This window comes from Anomaloglossus baeobatrachus, chromosome 4 (genome assembly GCF_048569485.1).
Source record: "Anomaloglossus baeobatrachus isolate aAnoBae1 chromosome 4, aAnoBae1.hap1, whole genome shotgun sequence".
Lineage (NCBI taxonomy): Eukaryota > Metazoa > Chordata > Amphibia > Anura > Aromobatidae > Anomaloglossus > Anomaloglossus baeobatrachus.
In genome coordinates, this window is record NC_134356.1 from 270,174,899 (window position 1) to 270,191,437 (window position 16,539).

Here is a 16,539-nt window from a genome sequence, read left to right on the forward strand (position 1 = left end):
TTTGGGGGGGTATTGCAATTTTTTGCCATTTTGAGGCGAAATTGTTCCTTAGGGGGGGGTATTGCAACTTTTGGCCATTTTGAAGCGAAATTGTTCCTTTGGGGGGTATTGCAATTTTTTGCCATTTTGAGGCGAAATTGTTCCTTTGGGGGGGTATTGCAACTTTTGGACATTTTGAAGCGAAATTGTTCGTTTGGGGGGTATTGCAACTTTTCGGCATTTTGAGGCGAAATTGTTCCTTTGGGGGGGTATTGCAATTTTTTGCCATTTTGAGGCAAAATTAATCCTTTGGGGGGTATTGCAACTTTTGGCCATTTTGAAGCGAAATTGTACCTTTGGGGGGGTATTGCAACTTTTCGTCGTTTTGAAGCGAAATTGTTCCTTTGGGGGGGTATTGCAATTTTTTGCCATTTTGAGGCGAAATTGTTCCTTTGGGGGGGTATTGCAACTTTTGGCCATTTTGAAGCGAAAGTGTTCCTTTGGGGGGGTATTGCAATTTTTTTCCATTTTGAGGCGAAATTGTTCCTTTGGGGGGTATTGCAATTTTTTGCCATTTTGAGGCGAAATTGTTCCTTTGGGGGGGTATTGCAACTTTTGGCCATTTTGAAGCGAAATTGTTTCTTTGGGGGGGTTTTCAATTTTTTGCCATTTTGAGGCGAAATTGTTCCTTAGGGGGGGTATTGCAACTTTTGGCCATTTTGAAGCGAAATTGTTCCTTTGGGGGGGTATTGCAATTTTTTGCCATTTTGAGGCGAAATTGTTCCTTTGGGGGGTATTGCAACTTTTGGCCATTTTGAAGCGAAATTGTTCCTTTGGGGGGGTATTGCAATTTTTTGCCATTTTGAGACGAAATTGTTCCTTTGGGGGGGTATTGCAACTTTTGGCCATTTTGAAGCGAAATTGTTTCTTTGGGGGGGTTTTGCAATTTTTTGCCATTTTAAAGCGAAATTGTTCCTTAGGGGGGGTATTGCAACTTTTGGCCATTTTGAAGCGAAATTGTTCCTTTGGGGGGGTATTGCAATTTTTTGCCATTTTGAGGTGAAATTGTTCCTTTGGGGGGGTATTGCAACTTTTGGCCATTTTGAAGCGAAATTGTTCCTTTGGGGGGGTATTGCAATTTTTTTTCCATTTTGAGGCGAAATTGTTCCTTTGGGGGGGTATTGCAACTTTTGGCCATTTTGAAGCGAAATTGTACCTTTGGGGGGTATTGCAACTTTTCGGCATTTTGAAGCGAAATTGTTCCTTTGGGGGGGTATTGCATTTTTTTGCCATTTTAAAGCGAAATTGTTCCTTTCGGGGGGTATTGCAACTTTTCGGCATTTTGAGGTGAAATTGTTCCTTTGGGGGGTATTGCAATTTTTTTTCCATTTTGAGGCGAAATTGTTCCTTTGGGGGGGTATTGCAACTTTTCGGTATTTTGAAGCGAAAATGTTCCTTTGGGGGGGTATTGCAATTTTTTTTTATTTTGAGATGAAATTGTTCCTTTGGGGGGTATTGCAACTTTTGGCCATTTTGAAGCGAAATTGTTCCTTTGGGGGGGTATTGCAACTTTTCGGCATTTTGAGGCGAAATTGTTCCTTTGGGGGGTATTGCAATTTTTTGCCATTTTGAGGCGAAATTGTTCCTTTGGGGGGGTATTGCAACTTTTGGCCATTTTGAAGCGAAATTGTTTCTTTGGGGGGGTTTTGCAATTTTTTGCCATTTTGAGGCGAAATTGTTCCTTAGGGGGGGTATTGCAACTTTTGGCCATTTTGAAGCGAAATTGTTCCTTTGGGGGGGGTATTGCAATTTTTTGCCATTTTGAGGCGAAATTGTTCCTTTGGGGGGGTATTGCAACTTTTGGCCATTTTGAAGCGAAATTGTTCCTTTGGGTGGGTATTGCAATTTTTTTTCCATTTTGAGGCGAAATTGTTCCTTTGGGGGGGTATTGCAACTTTTGGCCATTTTGAAGCGAAATTGTACCTTTGGGGGGTATTGCAACTTTTCGGCATTTTGAAGCGAAATTGTTCCTTTGGGGGGGTATTGCAATTTTTTGCCATTTTGAGGCGAAATTGTTCCTTTTGGGGGTATTGCAACTTTTGGCCATTTTGAAGCGAAATTGTTCCTTTGGGGGGTATTGCAACTTTTCGGCATTTTTGGGCGAAATTGTTCCTTTGGGGGGGTATTGCAATTTTTTGCCATTTTGAGGCGAAATTGTTCCTTTGGGGGGGGTATTGCAACTTTTGGCCATTTTGAAGCGAAATTGTTCCTTTGGGTGGGTATTGCAATTTTTTTTCCATTTTGAGGCGAAATTGTTCCTTTGGGGGGGTATTTCAACTTTTGGCCATTTTGAAGCGAAATTGTACCTTTGGGGGGTATTGCAACTTTTCGGCATTTTGAAGCGAAATTGTTCCTTTGGGGGGGTATTGCAATTTTTTGCCATTTTGAGGCGAAATTGTTCCTTTTGGGGGTATTGCAACTTTTGGCCATTTTGAAGCGAAATTGTTCCTTTGGGGGGGTATTGCAACTTTTCGGCATTTTGAGGCGAAATTGTTCCTTTGGGGGGGTATTGCAATTTTTTGCCATTTTGAGGCGAAATTGTTCCTTTGGGGGGGTATTGCAACTTTTGGCCATTTTGAAGCGAAAGTGTTCCTTTGGGGGGGTATTGCAATTTTTTTCCATTTTGAGGCGAAATTGTTCCTTTGGGGGGTATTGCAATTTTTTGCCATTTTGAGGCGAAATTGTTCCTTTGGGGGGGTATTGCAACTTTTGGCCATTTTGAAGCGAAATTGTTTCTTTGGGGGGGGTTTTCAATTTTTTGCCATTTTGAGGCGAAATTGTTCCTTAGGGGGGGTATTGCAACTTTTGGCCATTTTGAAGCGAAATTGTTCCTTTGGGGGGGTATTGCAATTTTTTGCCATTTTGAGGCGAAATTGTTCCTTTGGGGGGTATTGCAACTTTTGGCCATTTTGAAGCGAAATTGTTCCTTTGGGGGGGTATTGCAATTTTTTGCCATTTTGAGACGAAATTGTTCCTTTGGGGGGGTATTGCAACTTTTGGCCATTTTGAAGCGAAATTGTTTCTTTGGGGGGGTTTTGCAATTTTTTGCCATTTTAAAGCGAAATTGTTCCTTAGGGGGGGTATTGCAACTTTTGGCCATTTTGAAGCGAAATTGTTCCTTTGGGGGGGTATTGCAATTTTTTGCCATTTTGAGGTGAAATTGTTCCTTTGGGGGGGTATTGCAACTTTTGGCCATTTTGAAGCGAAATTCTTCCTTTGGGGGGGTATTGCAATTTTTTTTCCATTTTGAGGCGAAATTGTTCCTTTGGGGGGGTATTGCAACTTTTGGCCATTTTGAAGCGAAATTGTACCTTTGGGGGGTATTGCAACTTTTCGGCATTTTGAAGCGAAATTGTTCCTTTGGGGGGGTATTGCATTTTTTTGCCATTTTAAAGCGAAATTGTTCCTTTCGGGGGGTATTGCAACTTTTCGGCATTTTGAGGTGAAATTGTTCCTTTGGGGGGTATTGCAATTTTTTTTCCATTTTGAGGCGAAATTGTTCCTTTGGGGGGGTATTGCAACTTTTCGGTATTTTGAAGCGAAAATGTTCCTTTGGGGGGGTATTGCAATTTTTTTTTATTTTGAGATGAAATTGTTCCTTTGGGGGGTATTGCAACTTTTGGCCATTTTGAAGCGAAATTGTTCCTTTGGGGGGGTATTGCAACTTTTGGCCATTTTGAAGCGAAATTGTTCCTTTGGGGGGGTATTGCAATTTTTTGCCATTTTGAGGCGAAATTGTTCCTTTGGGGGGGTATTGCAACTTTTGGCCATTTTGAAGCGAAATTGTTCCTTTGGGTGGGTATTGCAATTTTTTTTCCATTTTGAGGCGAAATTGTTCCTTTGGGGGGGTATTGCAACTTTTGGCCATTTTGAAGCGAAATTGTACCTTTGGGGGGTATTGCAACTTTTCGGCATTTTGAAGCGAAATTGTTCCTTTGGGGGGGTATTGCAATTTTTTGCCATTTTGAGGCGAAATTGTTCCTTTTGGGGGTATTGCAACTTTTGGCCATTTTGAAGCGAAATTGTTCCTTTGGGGGGGTATTGCAACTTTTCGGCATTTTTGGGCGAAATTGTTCCTTTGGGGGGGTATTGCAATTTTTTGCCATTTTGAGGCGAAATTGTTCCTTTGGGGGGTGTATTGCAACTTTTGGCCATTTTGAAGCGAAATTGTTCCTTTGGGTGGGTATTGCAATTTTTTTTCCATTTTGAGGCGAAATTGTTCCTTTGGGGGGGTATTTCAACTTTTGGCCATTTTGAAGCGAAATTGTACCTTTGGGGGGTATTGCAACTTTTCGGCATTTTGAAGCGAAATTGTTCCTTTGGGGGGGTATTGCAAATTTTTTGCCATTTTGAGGCGAAATTGTTCCTTTTGGGGGTATTGCAACTTTTGGCCATTTTGAAGCGAAATTGTTCCTTTGGGGGGGTATTGCAACTTTTCGGCATTTTGAGGCGAAATTGTTCCTTTGGGGGGGTATTGCAATTTTTTGCCATTTTGAGGCGAAATTGTTCCTTTGGGGGGGTATTGCAACTTTTGGCCATTTTGAAGCGAAATTGTTCCTTTGGGGGGGTATTGCAATTTTTTTTCCATTTTGAGGCGAAATTGTTCCTTTGGGGGGGTATTGCAACTTTTGGCCATTTTGAAGCGAAATTGTACCTTTGGGGGGGTATTGCAACTTTTCGGCATTTTGAAGCGAAATTGTTCCTTTGGGGGGGTATTGCAATTTTTTGCCATTTTGAGGCGAAATTGTTCCTTTGGGGGGGTATTGCAACTTTTGGCCATTTTGAAGCGAAATTGTTCCTTTGGGGGGGTATTGCAACTTTTCGGCATTTTGAGGCGAAATTGTTCCTTTGGGGGGGTATTGCAACTTTTGGCCATTTTGAAGCGAAATTGTTCCTTTGGGGGGGTATTGCAATTTTTTTTCCATTTTGAGGCGAAATTGTTCCTTTGGGGGGGTATTGCAACTTTTGGCCATTTTGAAGCGAAATTGTACCTTTGGGGGGGTATTGCAACTTTATGGCATTTTGAAGCGAAATTGTTCCTTTGGGGGGGTATTGCAATTTTTTGCCATTTTGAGGCGAAATTGTTCCTTTCGGGGGGTATTGCAACTTTTCGGCATTTTGAGGCGAAATTGTTCCTTTGGGTGGGTATTGCAATTTTTTTTCCATTTTGAGGCGAAATTGTTCCTTTGGGGGGGTATTGCAATTTTTTGCCATTTTGAGGCGAAATTGTTCCTTTGGGGGGGTATTGCAACTTTTGGCCATTTTGAAGCGAAATTGTTCCTTTGGGGGGGTATTGCAATTTTTTTTCCATTTTGAGGCGAAATTGTTCCTTTGGGGGGGTATTGCAACTTTTGGCCATTTTGAAGCGAAATTGTACCTTTGGGGGGGTATTGCAACTTTTCGGCATTTTGAAGCGAAATTGTTCCTTTGGGGGGGTATTGCAATTTTTTGCCATTTTGAGGCGAAATTGTTCCTTTGGGGGGGTATTGCAACTTTTGGCCATTTTGAAGCGAAATTGTTCCTTTGGGGGGGTATTGCAACTTTTCGGCATTTTGAGGCGAAATTGTTCCTTTGGGGGGGTATTGCAACTTTTGGCCATTTTGAAGCGAAATTGTTCCTTTGGGGGGTATTGCAATTTTTTTTCCATTTTGAGGCGAAATTGTTCCTTTGGGGGGGTATTGCAACTTTTGGCCATTTTGAAGCGAAATTGTACCTTTGGGGGGGTATTGCAACTTTATGGCATTTTGAAGCGAAATTGTTCCTTTGGGGGGGTATTGCAATTTTTTGCCATTTTGAGGCGAAATTGTTCCTTTCGGGGGGTATTGCAACTTTTCGGCATTTTGAGGCGAAATTGTTCCTTTGGGGGGTATTGCAATTTTTTTTCCATTTTCAGGCGAAATTGTTCCTTTGGGGGGGTATTGCAACTTTTCGGTATTTTGAAGCGAAATTGTTCCTTTGGGGGGGTATTGCAATTTTTTTTTATTTTGAGATGAAATTGTTCCTTTGGGGGGTATTGCAACTTTTGGCCATTTTGAAGCGAAATTGTTCCTTTGGGGGGGTATTGCAACTTTTTGGCATTTTGAGGCGAAATTGTTCCTTTGGGGGGGTATTGCAATTTTTTGCCATTTTGAGGCGAAATTGTTCCTTTGGGGGGTATTGCAACTTTTGGCCATTTTGAAGCGAAATTGTTTCTTTGGGGGGGTTTTGCAATTTTTTGCCATTTTGAGGCGAAATTGTTCCTTAGGGGGGGTATTGCAACTTTTGGCCATTTTGAAGCGAAATTGTTCCTTTGGGGGGGTATTGCAATTTTTTTTCTATTTTGAGGCGAAATTGTTCCTTTGGGGGGGTATTGCAACTTTTGGCCATTTTGAAGCGAAATTGTACCTTTGGGGGGTATTGCAACTTTTCGGCATTTTGAAGCGAAATTGTTCCTTTGGGGGGGTATTGCAATTTTTTGCCATTTTGAGGCGAAATTGTTCCTTTGGGGGGTATTGCAACTTTTGGCCATTTTGAAGCGAAATTGTTCCTTAGGGGGGGTATTGCAACTTTTCGGCATTTTGAGGCGAAATTGTTCCTTTGGGGGGGTATTGCAACTTTTGGCCATTTTGAAGCGAAATTGTACCTTTGGGGGGTATTGCAACTTTTGGCCATTTTGAAGCGAAATTGTACCTTTGGGGGGGTAAAGCAACTTTTCGGCATTTTGAAGCAAAATTGTTCCTTTGGGGGGGTATTGCAATTTTTTGCCATTTTGAGGCGAAATTGTTCCTTTCGGGGGTATTGCAACTTTTCGGTATTTTGAAGCGAAATTTTTCCTTTGGGGGGGTATTGCAATTTTTTGCCATTTTGAGGCGAAATTGTTCCTTTGGGGGGGTATTGCAATTTTATTTCCATTTTGAGGCGAAATTGTTCCTTTGGGGGGGTATTGCAACTTTTGGCCATTTTGAAGCGAAATTGTACCTTTGGGGGGTATTGCAACTTTTGGCCATTTTGAAGCGAAATTGTACCTTTGGGGGGTATTGCAACTTTTCGGCATTTTGAAGCGAAATTGTTCCTTTGGGGGGGTATTGCAATTTTTTGCCATTTTGAGGCGAAATTGTTCCTTTGGGGGGGTATTGCAACTTTTGGCCATTTTGAAGCGAAATTGTTCCTTTGGGGGGGTATTGTAATTTTTTTTCCATTTTGAGGCGAAATTGTTCCTTTGGGGGGGTATTGCAACTTTTGGCCATTTTGAAGCGAAATTGTACCTTTGGGGGGGTATTGCAACTTTTCGGCATTTTGAAGCGAAATTCTTCCTTTGGGGGGGTATTGCAATTTTTTTTCCATTTTGAGGCGAAATTGTTCCTTTGGGGGGGTATTGCAATTTTTTTTCCATTTTGAGGCGAAATTGTTCCTTTGCGGGGGTATTGCAACTTTTGGCCATTTTGAAGCGAAATTGTACCTTTGGGGGGGTATTGCAACTTTTCGGCATTTTGAAGCGAAATTGTTCCTTTGGGGGGGTATTGCAATTTTTTTTTATTTTGAGATGAAATTGTTCCTTTGGGGGGTATTGCAACTTTTGGCCATTTTGAAGCGAAATTGTTCCTTTGGGGGGGTATTGCAACTTTTTGGCATTTTGAGGCGAAATTGTTCCTTTGGGGGGGTATTGCAATTTTTTGCCATTTTGAGGCGAAATTGTTCCTTTGGGGGGTATTGCAACTTTTGGCCATTTTGAAGCGAAATTGTTTCTTTGGGGGGGTTTTGCAATTTTTTGCCATTTTGAGGCGAAATTGTTCCTTAGGGGGGGTATTGCAACTTTTGGCCATTTTGAAGCGAAATTGTTCCTTTGGGGGGGTATTGCAATTTTTTTTCTATTTTGAGGCGAAATTGTTCCTTTGGGGGGGTATTGCAACTTTTGGCCATTTTGAAGCGAAATTGTACCTTTGGGGGGTATTGCAACTTTTCGGCATTTTGAAGCGAAATTGTTCCTTTGGGGGGGTATTGCAATTTTTTGCCATTTTGAGGCGAAATTGTTCCTTTGGGGGGTATTGCAACTTTTGGCCATTTTGAAGCGAAATTGTACCTTTGGGGGGTATTGCAACTTTTGGCCATTTTGAAGCGAAATTGTACCTTTGGGGGGGTAATGCAACTTTTCGGCATTTTGAAGCAAAATTGTTCCTTTGGGGGGGTATTGCAATTTTTTGCCATTTTGAGGCGAAATTGTTCCTTTCGGGGGTATTGCAACTTTTCGGTATTTTGAAGCGAAATTTTTCCTTTGGGGGGTATTGCAATTTTTTGCCATTTTGAGGCTAAATTGTTCCTTTGGGGGGGTATTGCAATTTTATTTCCATTTTGAGGCGAAATTGTTCCTTTGGGGGGGTATTGCAACTTTTGGCCATTTTGAAGCGAAATTGTACCTTTGGGGGGTATTGCAACTTTTGGCCATTTTGAAGCGAAATTGTACCTTTGGGGGGTATTGCAACTTTTCGGCATTTTGAAGCGAAATTGTTCCTTTGGGGGGGTATTGCAATTTTTTGCCATTTTGAGGCGAAATTGTTCCTTTGGGGGGGTATTGCAACTTTTGGCCATTTTGAAGCGAAATTGTTCCTTTGGGGGGGTATTGTAATTTTTTTTCCATTTTGAGGCGAAATTGTTCCTTTGGGGGGGTATTGCAACTTTTGGCCATTTTGAAGCGAAATTGTACCTTTGGGGGGGTATTGCAACTTTTCGGCATTTTGAAGCGAAATTCTTCCTTTGGGGGGGTATTGCAATTTTTTGCCATTTTGAGGCGAAATTGTTCCTTTCGGGGGGTATTGCAACTTTTCGGCATTTTGAGGCGAAATTGTTCCTTTGGGGGGGTATTGCAATTTTTTTTCCATTTTGAGGCGAAATTGTTCCTTTGGGGGGGTATTGCAATTTTTTTTCCATTTTGAGGCGAAATTGTTCCTTTGGGGGGGTATTGCAACTTTTGGCCATTTTGAAGCGAAATTGTACCTTTGGGGGGGTATTGCAACTTTTCGGCATTTTGAAGCGAAATTGTTCCTTTGGTGGGGTATTGCAATTTTTTGCCATTTTGAGGCGAAATTGTTCCTTTCGGGGGGTATTGCAACTTTTTGACATTTTGAGGCGAAATTGTTCCTTTGGGGGGGTATTGCAATTTTTTTTCCATTTTGAGGCGAAATTGTTCCTTTCGGGGGTATTGCAACTTTTCGGTATTTTGAAGCAAAATTGTTCCTTTGGGGGGGTATTGCAATTTTTTTTTATTTTGAGATGAAATTGTTCCTTTGGGGGGTATTGCAACTTTTGGCCATTTTGAAGCGAAATTGTTCCTTTGGGGGGTATTGCAACTTTTCGCCATTTTGAGGCGAAATTGTTCCTTTGGGGGGGTATTGCAACTTTTGGCCATTTTAAAGCGAAATTGTACCTTTGGGGGGGTATTGCAACTTTTCGGCATTTTGAAGCGAAATTGTTCCTTTGGGGGGTATTGCAATTTTTTGCCATTTTGAAGCGAAATTGTTCCTTTCGGGGGGTATTGCAACTTTTCGGCATTTTGAGGCAAAATTGTTCCTTTGGAGGGTATTGCAATTTTTTTTCCATTTTGAGGCGAAATTGTTCCTTTGGGGGGGTATTGCAACTTTTGGCCATTTTGAAGCGAAATTGTACCTTTGGGGGGGTATTGCAACTTTTCGGCATTTTGAAGCGAAATTGTTCCTTTGGGGGGGTATTGCAATTTTTTGCCATTTTGAGGCGAAATTGTTCCTTTCGGGGGGTATTGCAACTTTTCGGCATTTTGAGGCGAAATTGTTTCTTTGGGGGGGTATTGCAATTTTTTTCCATTTTGAGGCGAAATTGTTCCTTTGGTGGGGTATTGCAACTTTTCGGTATTTGGAAGCGAAATTGTTCCTTGGGGGGGTATTGCAATTTTTTTTTATTTTGAGATGAAATTGTTCCTTTGGGGGGTATTGCAACTTTTGGCCATTTTTGAAGCGAAATTGTTCCTTTGGAGGGGTATTGCAACTTTTCGGCATTTTGAGGCGAAATTGTTCCTTTGGGGGGGTATTGCAATTTTTTGCCATTTTGAGGCGAAATTGTTCCTTTGGGGGGGTATTGCAACTTTTGGCCATTTTGAAGCGAAATTGTTTCTTTGGGGGGGTTTTGCAATTTTTTGCCATTTTGAGGCAAAATTGTTCCTTTGGGGGGTATTGCAACTTTTGGCCATTTTGAAGCGAAATTGTACCTTTGGGGGGGTATTGCAACTTTTTGGCATTTTGAAGCGAAAATGTTCCTTTGTGGGGGTATTGCAATTTTTTGCCATTTTGAGGCAAAATTGTTCCTTTGGGGGGGTATTGCAACTTTTGGCCATTTTGAAGCGAAATTGTACCTTTGGGGGGTATTGCAACTTTTTGGCATTTTGAAGCGAAAATGTTCCTTTGTGGGGGTATTGCAATTGTTTGCCATTTTGAGGCGAAATTGTTCCTTTGGGGGGGTATTGCAACTTTTGGCCATTTTGAAGCGAAAGTGTTACTTTGGGGGGGTATTGCAATTTTTTTCCATTTTGAGACGAAATTGTTCTTTTGGGGGGGTATTGCAACTTTTCGGCATTTTGAAGCGAAATTGTTCGTTTGGGGGGTATTGCAACTTTTCGGCATTTTGAGGCAAAATTGTTCCTTTGGGGGGGTATTGCAATTTTTTGCCATTTTGAGGCAAAATTGTTCCTTTGGGGGGTATTGCAACTTTTGGCCATTTTGAAGCGAAATTGTACCTTTGGGGGGGTATTGCAACTTTTTGGCATTTTGAAGCGAAAATGTTCCTTTGTGGGGGTATTGCAATTTTTTGCCATTTTGAGGCGAAATTGTTCCTTTGGGGGGGTATTGCAACTTTTGGCCATTTTGAAGCGAAATTGTACCTTTGGGGGGGTATTGCAACTTTTTGGCATTTTGAAGCGAAAATGTTCCTTTGTGGGGGTATTGCAATTTTTTGCCATTTTGAGGCGAAATTGTTCCTTTGGGGGGGTATTGCAACTTTTGGCCATTTTGAAGCGAAAGTGTTCCTTTGGGGGGGTATTGCAATTTTTTTCCATTTTGAGACGAAATTGTTCCTTTGGGGGGGTTTTGCAACTTTTCGGCATTTTGAAGCGAAATTGTTCCTTGGGGGGGTATTGCAATTTTTTTTTATTTTGAGATGAAATTGTTCCTTTGGGGGGTATTGCAACTTTTGGCCATTTTGAAGCGAAATTGTTCCTTTGGAGGGGTATTGCAACTTTTCGGCATTTTGAGGCGAAATTGTTCCTTGGGGGGGTATTGCAATTTTTTTTCCATTTTGAGGCGAAATTGTTCCTTTGGGGGGGTATTGCAATTTTTTGCCATTTTGAGGCGAAATTGTTCCTTTGGGGGGGTATTGCAACTTTTGGCCATTTTGAAGCGAAATTGTTCCTTTGGGGGGGTATTGCAACTTTTCGGCATTTTGAGGCGAAATTGTTCCTTTGGGGGGGTATTGCAACTTTTGGCCATTTTGAAGTGAAATTGTTCCTTTGGGGGGGTAATGCAATTTTTTTTCCATTTTGAGGCGAAATTGTTCCTTTGGGGGGGTATTGCAACTTTTGGCCATTTTGAAGCGAAATTGTACCTTTGGGGGGGTATTGCAACTTTTCGGCATTTTGAAGCGAAATTGTTCCTTTGGGGGGGTATTCCAATTTTTTGCCATTTTGAGGCGAAATTGTTCCTTTCGGGGGGTATTGCAACTTTTCGGCATTTTGAGGCGAAATTGTTCCTTTGGGGGGTATTGCAATTTTTTGCCATTTTGAGGCGAAATTGTTCCTTTGGGGGGTATTGCAACTTTTGGCCATTTTGAAGCGAAATTGTTTCTTTGGGGGGGTTTTGCAATTTTTTGCCATTTTGAAGCGAAATTGTACCTTTGGGGGGGTATTGCAAGTTTTTGCCATTTTGAGGCAAAATTGTTCCTTTGGGGGGTATTGTAACTTTTGGCCATTTTGAAGCGAAATTGTTCCTTTGGGGGGGTAATGCAATTTTTTTTCCATTTTGAGGCGAAATTGTTCCTTTGGGGGGGTATTGCAACTTTTGGCCATTTTGAAGCGAAATTGTACCTTTGGGGGGTATTGCAACTTTTCGGCATTTTGAAGCTAAATTGTTCCTTTGGGGGGTATTGCAATTTTTTGCCATTTTGAGGCGAAATTGTTCCTTTGGGGGGTATTGCAACTTTTGGCCATTTTGAAGCGAAATTGTTCCTTTGGGGGGGGTATTGCAACTTTTCGGCATTTTGAGGCAAAATTGTTTCTTTGGGGGGGTATTGCAATTTTTTGCCATTTTGAGATGAAATTGTTCCTTTGGGGGGTATTGCAACTTTTTGGCATTTTGAAGCGAAATTGTTCCTTTGGGGGGGGTATTGCAATTTTTTGCCATTTTGAGGCGAAATTGTTCCTTTGGGGGGGTATTGCAACTTTTGGCCATTTTGAAGTGAAATTGTTCCTTTGGGGGGGTATTGCAACTTTTCGGCATTTTGAAGCGAAATTGTTCTTTTGGGGGGGTATTGCAATTTTTTGCCATTTTGAGGCGAAATTGTTCCTTTCGGGGGGTATTGCAACTTTTCGGCATTTTGAGGCGAAATTGTTCCTTTGGGGGGTATTGTAGTTTTTTTTCCATTTTGAGGCGAAATTGTTCCTTTGGGGGGGTATTGCAACTTTTCGGTATTTTGAAGCGAAATTGTTCCTTTGGGGGGGTATTGCAATTTTTTTTTATTTTGAGATGAAATTGTTCCTTTGGGGGGTATTGCAACTTTTGGCCATTTTGAAGCGAAATTGTTCCTTTGGGTGGGTATTGCAACTTTCCGGCATTTTGAGGCGAAATTGTTCCTTTGGGGGGGTATTGCAATTTTTTGCCATTTTGAGGCGAAATTGTTCCTTTGGGGGGGTATTGCAACTTTTGGCCATTTTGAAGCGAAATTGTTTCTTTGGGGGGGTTTTGCAATTTTTTGCCATTTTGAGGCGAAATTGTTCCTTAGGGGGTATTGCAACTTTTGGCCATTTTGAAGCGAAATTGTTCCTTTGGGGGGTATTGCAATTTTTTTTCCATTTTGAGGCGAAATTGTTCCTTTGGGGGGGTATTGCAACTTTTGGCCATTTTGAAGCGAAATTGTTTCTTTGGGGGGGTTTTGCAATTTTTTGCCATTTTGAGGCGAAATTGTTCCTTAGGGGGGTATTGCAACTTTTGGCCATTTTGAAGCGAAATTGTACCTTTGGGGGGTATTGCAACTTGTCCGCATTTTGAAGCGAAATTGTTCCTTTGGGGGGTATTGCAATTTTTTGCCATTTTGAGGCGAAATTGTTCCTTTGGGGGGTATTGCAACTTTTGGCCATTTTGAAGCGAAATTGTTCCTTTGGGGGGTATTGAAACTTTTCGGCATTTGAGGCGAAATTGTTCCTTTGGGGGGGTATTGCAATTTTTTGCCATTTTGAGGCGAAATTGTTCCTTAGGGGGGGTATTGCAACTTTTATCCATTTTGAAGCGAAATTGTTCCTTTGGGGGGGTATTGCAAGTTTTTGCCATTTTGAGGCGAAATTGTTCCTTTGGGGGGGTATTGTAACTTTTGGCCATTTTGAAGCGAAATTGTTCCTTTGGGGGGGTATTGCAATTTTTTTTCCATTTTAAAGCGAAATTGTTCCTTTGGGGGGGTATTGCAACTTTTGGCCATTTTGAAGCGAAATTGTACCTTTGGGGGGTATTGCAACTTTTCGGCATTTTGAAGCTAAATTGTTCCTTTGGGGGGTATTGCAATTTTTTGCCATTTTGATGCGAAATTGTTCCTTAGGGGGGGTATTGCAACTTTTATCCATTTTGAAGCGAAATTGTTCCTTTGGGGGGGTATTGCAAGTTTTTGCCATTTTGAGGCGAAATTGTTCCTTGGGGGGGTATTGTAACTTTTGGCCATTTTGAAGCGAAATTGTTCCTTTGGGGGGGTATTGCAATTTTTTTTTCATTTTGAGGCGAAATTGTTCCTTTGGGGGGTATTGCAATTTTTTGCCATTTTGAGGCGAAATTGTTCCTTTGGGGGGTATTGCAACTTTTCGGCATTTTGAGGCGAAATTGTTTCTTTGGGGGGTATTGCAATTTTTTGCCATTTTGAGGCGAAATTGTTCCTTTGGGGGGGTATTGCAACTTTTGGCCATTTTGAAGCGAAATTGTTCCTTTGGGGGGTTATTGCAATTTTTTTTCCATTTTGAGGCGAAATTGTTCCTTTGGGGGCTATTGCAACTTTTGGCCATTTTGAAGCGAAATTGTACCTTTGAGGGGGTATTGCAACTTTTCGGCATTTTGAAGCGAAATTGTTCTTTTGGGGGGGTATTGCAATTTTTTGCCATTTTGAGGCGAAATTGTTCCTTTCGGGGGGTATTGCAACTTTTCGGCATTTTGAGGCGAAATTGTTCCTTTGGGGGGTATTGCAATTTTTTTTCCATTTTGAGGCGAAATTGTTCCTTTGGGGGGGTATTGCAACTTTTCGGTATTTTGAAGCGAAATTGTTCCTTTGGGGGGGTATTGCAATTTTTTTTTATTTTGAGATGAAATTGTTCCTTTGGGGGGTATTGCAACTTTTGGCCATTTTGAAGCGAAATTGTTCCTTTGGGGGGGTATTGCAACTTTTCGGCATTTTGAGGCGAAATTGTTCCTTTGGGGGGGTATTGCAATTTTTTGCCATTTTGAGGCGAAATTGTTCCTTTGGGGGGGTATTGCAACTTTTGGCCATTTTGAAGCGAAATTGTTTCTTTGGGGGGGGTTTGCAATTTTTTGCCATTTTGAGGCGAAATTGTTCCTTAGGGGGGTATTGCAACTTTTGGCCATTTTGAAGCGAAATTGTTCCTTTGGGGGGGTATTGCAATTTTTTTTCCATTTTGAGGCGAAATTGTTCCTTTGGGGGGGTATTGCAACTTTTGGCCATTTTGAAGCGAAATTGTACCTTTGGGGGGTATTGCAACTTTTCCGCATTTTGAAGCGAAATTGTTCCTTTGGGGGGGTATTGCAATTTTTTGCCATTTTGAGGCGAAATTGTTCCTTTGGGGGGTATTGCAACTTTTGGCCATTTTGAAGCGAAATTGTTCCTTTGGGGGGTATTGCAACTTTTCGGCATTTTGAGGCGAAATTGTTCCTTTGGGGGGGTATTGCAATTTTTTGCCATTTTGAGGCGAAATATTTCCTTTGGGGGGGTATTGCAACTTTTGGCCATTTTGAAGCGAAATTGTACCTTTGGGGGGGTATTGCAACTTTTGGCCATTTTGAAGCGAAATTGTTCCTTTGGGGGGGTATTGCAATTTTTTTTCCATTTTGAGGCGAAATTGTTCCTTTGGGGGGTATTGCAACTTTTGGCCATTTTGAAGCGAAATTGTTCCTTTGGGGGGCTATTGCAATTTTTTGCCATTTTGAGGCGAAATTGTTCCTTTTGGGGGGGTATTGCAACTTTTGGCCATTTTGAAGCGAAATTGTTCCTTTGGGGGGGTATTGCAATTTTTTGCCATTTTGAGGCAAAATTGTTCCTTTATGGGGGTATTGCAACTTTTGGCCATTTTGAAGCGAAATTGTTGCTTTGGGGGATATTGCAATTTTTTGTCATTTTGAGGCGAAATTGTTCCTTGGGGGGTATTGCAATTTTTTTTCCATTTTGAGGCGAAATTGTTCCTTTGGGGGGGTATTGCAATTTTTTGCCATTTTGAGGCGAAATTGTTCCTTTGGGGGGGTATTGCAACTTTTGGCCATTTTGAAGCGAAATTGTTCCTTTGGGGGGGTATTGCAACTTTTCGGCATTTTGAGGCGAAATTGTTCCTTTGGGGGGGTATTGCAACTTTTGGCCATTTTGAAGTGAAATTGTTCCTTTGGGGGGGTAATGCATTTTTTTTTCCATTTTGAGGCGAAATTGTTCCTTTGGGGGGGTATTGCAACTTTTGGCCATTTTGAAGCGAAATTGTACCTTTGGGGGGGTATTGCAACTTTTCGGCATTTTGAAGCGAAATTGTTCCTTTGGGGGGGTATTCCAATTTTTTGCCATTTTGAGGCGAAATTGTTCCTTTCGGGGGGTATTGCAACTTTTCGGCATTTTGAGGCGAAATTGTTCCTTTGGGGGGTATTGCAATTTTTTGCCATTTTGAGGCGAAATTGTTCCTTTGGGGGGTATTGCAACTTTTGGCCATTTTGAAGCGAAATTGTTTCTTTGGGGGGGTTTTGCAATTTTTTGCCATTTTGAGGCGAAATTGTTCCTTGGGGGGGTATTGCAACTTTTATCCATTTTGAAGCGAAATTGTACCTTTGGGGGGGTATTGCAAGTTTTTGCCATTTTGAGGCAAAATTGTTCCTTTGGGGGGTATTGTAACTTTTGGCCATTTTGAAGCGAAATTGTTCCTTTGGGGGGGTAATGCAATTTTTTTTCCATTTTGAGGCGAAATTGTTCCTTTGGGGGGGTATTGCAACTTTTGGCCATTTTGAAGCGAAATTGTACCTTTGGGGGGTATTGCAACTTTTCGGC